The following is a 6,000-nucleotide window of genomic DNA, read 5'->3' as shown; positions in this document are numbered from 1 at the left end:
TGGCTCTTCATGTGGCAAGAGCAAGGAATGGCCCAGCGGCTGCCGCAGTGGGAAGCGGTTTCACCGACATCACCATCATCCCACACCAGGGAAACTGAGGCACGCAGTGGCGACGCGCGCATCAAGCAGCAACTGCGGGACCAAATTCCAGAAGCACTGTAGCCGCTAGGTTCGGGCTGTCACTGCCTTATAGATAGCGAACCCGCACGGGTTGTAGCCATCGCAGGTGGCTCTTTCTTGAAGCAGCCGGAGCGGAAAATCACTCCAGCACCGGTCAGCGGCAAAGAGAGATCCTCGGCACGGGCAAAACCATCCCGCCCCTCGCCTTCGGCGGGAAGAGCCGCGGCCGGCCGGGGCCGGGAACCCTCCCCCTTCGAGGGCGGCGGGGGCAGCGCGGCGGCCGTGCCCGGCCCCGCTCGCCTTTCCCGCTGTTCCCGGCCCGGGTCGCCGCCTCGCCGCTCCTTCCCCCCTCGCCGGCTCCGCGCTCGCCCCTTCCCCGCTTAAGGTGGCCCCGCGGGATGCGCGGCGCGCAGGAGCCGCTGCGGGCGGCCCTCGGCGCTCCCCCACCCCCGGCACGGGGTGGCCTTAAATCGGCTCCGCGCCGCGCGTAGCCCGCATCGCCGGCGCCGTCTGAAGGCGGGCGCCGCCATCCACCGGCAGCGCCGACGGGCCGGTGCCGGTGCCGGTGCCGTTCGCAGGGCGCAGGGAGCACACGCCTCCGCCCGGCGGCGGGCGATGCTCCCCCGGCAGCCCCCGGCGCGGTGCCGCCCCGTACCCGGCGCCCCGGCGTCTCCGCCGTGACCGGCCCATCTCGCCAGGTAAGCGGGAGACTCCGTGCTCGGGCACCGGGGCTTTGGGGGTGGGAGCAGCGCCGGGGATGCGGCGGTGACCTTGCGGTCCCCCGGCGCTTGGCGCTGGAGGGGTGCTCTGCCCCGCGACAGGCAGCTGTATCCCCGAACTTCATCCCTGCTCAGCGCCGGAACCGATTCCGCTCCTGACGGGGGGCCCCTGTCCCTGCATCCACCCACACCTTGGTCCGGACACCTTCCAGGGGAGCGACATCCCAATCCCAGGCTGGAATTTTCCAGCTATGGGGAGATGTCTTCATTCCTGGTGTGTGTCCACCCGGGAATCTCCGAGCAAGGGTACCCAACGCGGTCCCGGGCACGCCGCTGCTCCCGGAGAGGTTTCATTGCGCCTCTTGGTGACAAATACCGGTGAAGCCAAACTACAGAAGGGCGACAAGGGGGATTGTGTGCAGGCACAGGTAGCCTCGCTGGAACCGACCCCAGGCGGGCGTCCCAGTGAGGGGCTCTGCAGACGTGGATTGGGAGAGGGCAAGAGCAGGAGGTTTGGGGAAGAGTTCTGCCCGGTTCTACCCCTGCCTCGCACACGGGCATCTGCCGAGGGATGCAGTTGTGGTTTTCTGGAGCAGCTTGGGGTGGATCTTGCTAGGCAAGTTGGAAAGTACTTTTTTTCGGCCTCCCGCTCCAGCCACTGACCCATCCAGCCTCGGGCCAGGGGAGAAGAGGGAGAGGCTCAGCAGCTAATGCGTGACAGAGAGAAACCCCTCAAGGTGCTGCAAATCTGGAGAGAAGCAGCCAGTTTCTCAGTAACTCCTTAGGGAAAGCTGCCAAGGGGCAGTTTCTGTGCAGCTGGAGAGAAGGGGTGTTGGAATCAGCAGGGCAGCACCAAGCAGCGCCACAGCAGAGCAATAATGACAAGCTATAAATACCCGTCCGATAACTTGAAGTCCACACAGCTCAGCAAGTGACTGGGGGAGAGTGAGCGATGCAGCCACTGCAGGTGCTTTCAGCTCATTTTTTGGACCCAGAGGAGGCTTCCTTGTGGAAAGCACATAGGCAGAGAGTGTAGCAAAGTACAGCAGCTTCACACACGAGTCTGATCACCCACTTCTGCTTGGGCTTAAATCTCATCAGGTGCAAAAAGGGAAAAATGGATGGGGAGGTTCACACCTTGTACCTCTGGACAGCCAGCTGAAGTGCAAGGCATTGACCTCACTAGCCTCAGAGAGACTAGGAACAGGGGCCATATAGCACTTCCACAAGCTGGGAGGTAGGTGCACAGACACAGCAGGATAGGAACCTCACAGAAGGGAGGCCATCAATATTCTAAAATGTGATTCCTCAGTACGAGATTATGGGAACCTCTGTCTCAGGAAATAGAGGAGTTTACAGGGCAGGAGGAAGCCACTGGCAGAGCTGTATGTGACAGCGTGTGTCACATCTGTTTGCAGCCGTGCACGCTGCCAATCCCCTTTTCTCCGTGCCCTGGAGCAGGATGTGGGGGCTCCATCACCTTTGCTTGGTGCCTGCTCCACGGTTTCCTGGAGTCTCTCTGGGCAGGCAGGGCACACCAGGGATACAGCACCAGTAGCTGAGCGCATGCTGTGCCTGCCCAGTGTGAGGCCAGGAGCTCCGTGACTCTGATTCCTGCCCTTCGTCCCCCTGTCCCTCCCAGGAGTGACTTTGGTGTTGCTTTCAGGGCACTTCAGTCTGCACTGAATTAAGGCTCTGCAGAGCAGTTAATGTACAGAGGTAGATGGGCAGCTAACTCATTGTATCTGGTGTTTCAGGAATCTGGTGAGACCCAGTTAAAGCTCTTCTTTGACATTTTGAGTGCAGTACCAATAATAGTAGTAATAATAATAATAATAATAGCAGCGAAATCATCTAGGCTACCTTGCAATCCCGAAGCAATTCAACGAGCTGACACAGAGCACAGCTGAGATGCAGCCACCTTTACAACAAAGGGCCAGCCTGCCTTGCAAGACACTTGAACAGCCACGGGATAGAAAACAAAGCAGTTGGGCTGAGGACACTTGCTCCCTCCACAAGGGTTTTAATGAGGCAAGCTCCCGCACCTTTGGGCTTTGTTACAGCGTCATCTGGGAAGACTGTTGCCTAGGGAGCTGTACAGAGCTATACAGCAGCTAAATGTACGCAAGAGACAAAACACTTCCACAATGTACAGCCCTTAAATTTATACTCTTTCCATGGTTTGGGAATATTTTGGTGCCTAGTCCCTGTGTTCTCTAATGACATCTTCCCTGCAGAGTGTCCAAGGTTGCACTGGACAGCTCAAGGCTGTGTTTCCTGTGTACTCAGCATCCTTTCCTCTTGCCTATGAAGCACTGGTAAAGGTGCTTTTTGGCAGGAGACTTTCCCCTGCTTCAGCAACAGGCCAGGAGATGTCCTTAGTGTCCAAGACCAAAGTTGTACCTAGCAGGCAGCTTGCTGGCAGGAGCCTGCATTGGATTGTCTCCAGCTGTACCCCTGGATGGCTTTCCTACCCTCTTCACCATGGCAGTCACCTGCCAATGACAGGGCTCTACACATCCCTGTGTTTCTCAGTGCCTTCATAACTCCAGCCTCGGCTGCCCCTCTCTCCCAGGGTGCTGGTGCACAGTCACCTCCTGCTTTCCTCCAATGCCTCAGGAGGCAAAGTTCCTGTTCCAAACACAAGAAGCCGCTCCACAACTCCATCCACCTCTTGGAACTACTTCCAAGGCCTCTTATTCCTCGCCTTGAGCACTTTTGATAGTGTTTCCTGTTCACAATACTTGGGAGCAATAAAAACGTGTGTTGCAAGCCTTCATATGTATGCCTGCAAGGGATGAGATATTTGATAGGCTTCAAAGATGCCCTTTACTGAGCATGCAAAATTGCTCTGAGAAAGCTCTGCAATTATTCTCCGCAGGATGTACACACGAAAGATGATATCTGTCCCCTTCCTCCTTGTATCTAATTGTTCCTAATAAAAGAAGAAGCCTAAAAAGGAGGTAATAAGGCAGACTGGAATCTGGGTCCCACACACCTCCAGGGCCCTGGAGGAGTCTGAAATCATTCTGCCCTTTTTGCTCCTGGCCTTTCTACCTAATAATAAGCATTAGGCTTTTCTGCACCGCTTCCCATCCCAAGATCTCCAAGCACTCTGCATGTGTGATTAAGAGCACTGCCTGCCCACATACAGAGCTGTTTGTCAGGATGACTACCCCCTCTTTCCAAGGGAGACACGGCAGCTCAGCGCGTCAGAGCTCAGACAGCCCCAGATCATCTGTCTCACAGGCGAGAGGCCCCTGTGTCTCTGGGAAGCATTTGCTGGGAAGCAGCTCAGCCTAACAGGACTGGGATTTCAAACCTACCAGTACCACAAAAGACTAATAAATACAGGGCATGGATGAGACCTGGGCCTGTCAGCACCCTCATCTCAGGTGCACACATGACTGCCTAAGACCAGTTCTTCAAAAGGGACGCTGGTCAGACCCCAGTGATTCCTCCAGGCTGGGGTACCTCTCCAAACTGCATCTCAATCGCTGGTCAGCACACTTATGAAAACTTGGTCCTTTAATCTTTCATGCTGTTTTAGGCTGTGCAGGCTCATAATTAAGAGTTTGAAATCTCTTCTATCTTGCTGTCATGTAACATTAGTGCTCCCAAAGGCCTTTCCTTAAAACTCAAATTTATCTACTTTGCCAATGTTCCCAAGTGTTCCATCAGCTACTTTGCTGGCCTCCTCCACCACACAATGTGGGGGGCTGTTTGACATCTTTCTGCCTGAGATGAAAACACTGCACTCTGCAAATTCCTGGGATTTATAAAACGTGATCTGTTTCCTCATGAGACACAGTTTTCCTCAGACAGATCTGAGGCACAGCAATGGGATCCACAGCTCCAGCAAAGGGACCTTCAGATTTTGTTTGCTGTTCATCCCTACTCTGATCAGGTAATCCCACTAATGCGTGGCACACATAGAGAGATTCCTTAAGATGGGGTTAGTTAGCTCAGGAAGATACATGAGGAGGGACATTGGGGTGAAAAACAAAGCAGTCGACAATACAGAAGAGGGAGAATGAATGCTTCTCTAGTGCTTTTCTACAGGGCTTTTCTCAGTAGAGGAACTGGACTGCATTCAGGAAAACATGAAAGGTAGCAATTTGATGATAAAAGTAAGTATTTTCCCATGCTGTGCATTGTGACATAAGAAACTCTGCTACAAGATGCTGCTGGTGCTGAGTGTAGGATTCAGGAAGAGTAGAAATTGTGATAGATAGTGGGTTGTTCATCACTGGACAGGGCAGTCCACTTGAAAGATATTTAAATCTTCAGGGCTGAACCTCTCACATCCTCTAGCATAGGATTTTTTATACCTTCCAAAACCCCCAACACTGATCAATGTAAGACGAAGGACAAAAGGACACAGACATGTTTAAGTGAAAATCACTGGGGCATATTTTAATTTCCAGGCAGAAGCAGAAAAAAAACTTTTTCCAGCCTGTGTGCTGACACTTAGCTCTTGTAGGCTTGGGTTTTGTCAGCTGGAGCAGGTTCAGGTTAACTTCTGCTGAGATTTGAGCTGGTCCAGTGGTGCTTACGCTGCCACTTCCCCTGCCCATGTTGTGGATTTTAGCAGACTGCCAGCGTCCTGGCAACTTTATGTGGTGCTGGTCTATGAATAATGCTGCATTGCAAAAGGAAATGGTTTTCTTTGGATGTTACCTCTTGTCAATGAGAGCAAGGGCATTTATTCCCAGTACAGCCACCCTCTAGCCAAGCAAAGTGCTGGGATTACTTGGAGCTGAACAAGGTTAGCAGTCGGGCAATCTCAGCTCTGGATAAAAGATTTTAGAGCAGCAGTGTTGTCTCGTTCTGTAAGTTCACGGTGGGTCTGTGTGTGGGAGTACAGGGCACATGGGAACTGTGATTTGCTAAGCAAAGTAGGATTGCTCCTCGGCAATCCTTGTGTGGGAGAACTTGGAGGAAAAGCCAAGGGCCAGGCAGGCAGCAGTAACTTGCAGACCCTGAGGTGATGCTCCCCTGGAGCGTTGCAGGGCAGCCTGGCTTCTAAAGACACTGTCCTTAAGGGCAGGGATTTAGCAAGGTCCTCTGCTCCCAACAAAAATCTCCCAGTGCCTCTTGATAGAAACAGCACAGTTGATCCTTGCCTGGCAGGAGTAGAGGTTGCTGGCTCCTCTCCCCC

At 53.9% G+C, this 6,000-nt stretch overlaps 1 protein-coding gene across 2 annotated transcripts in view; it reads left to right on the top strand.

The window, feature by feature from the left end:
* The first annotated feature begins 420 nt into the window (after positions 1–420).
* LOC115908924 (galactosylgalactosylxylosylprotein 3-beta-glucuronosyltransferase 1-like) overlaps positions 421–6,000 on the top strand; it is a 28,301-nt gene continuing 22,721 nt past the window's right edge. For both annotated transcript variants that reach the window (XM_030957885.1, XM_030957876.1), the window contains exon 1: positions 421–818. The gene's annotated coding sequence lies outside the window, so the exon portion shown is untranslated. The remainder of the gene's footprint in view (positions 819–6,000) is intronic.

The sequence above is a fragment of the Camarhynchus parvulus genome, chromosome 1, assembly GCF_901933205.1.
Source record: "Camarhynchus parvulus chromosome 1, STF_HiC, whole genome shotgun sequence".
In the NCBI taxonomy this organism is placed as follows: Eukaryota; Metazoa; Chordata; class Aves; order Passeriformes; family Thraupidae; genus Camarhynchus; species Camarhynchus parvulus.
The sequence above is the reverse complement of the archived record's forward strand: the minus strand, read 5'-3'. Positions and strand labels throughout refer to the sequence as shown.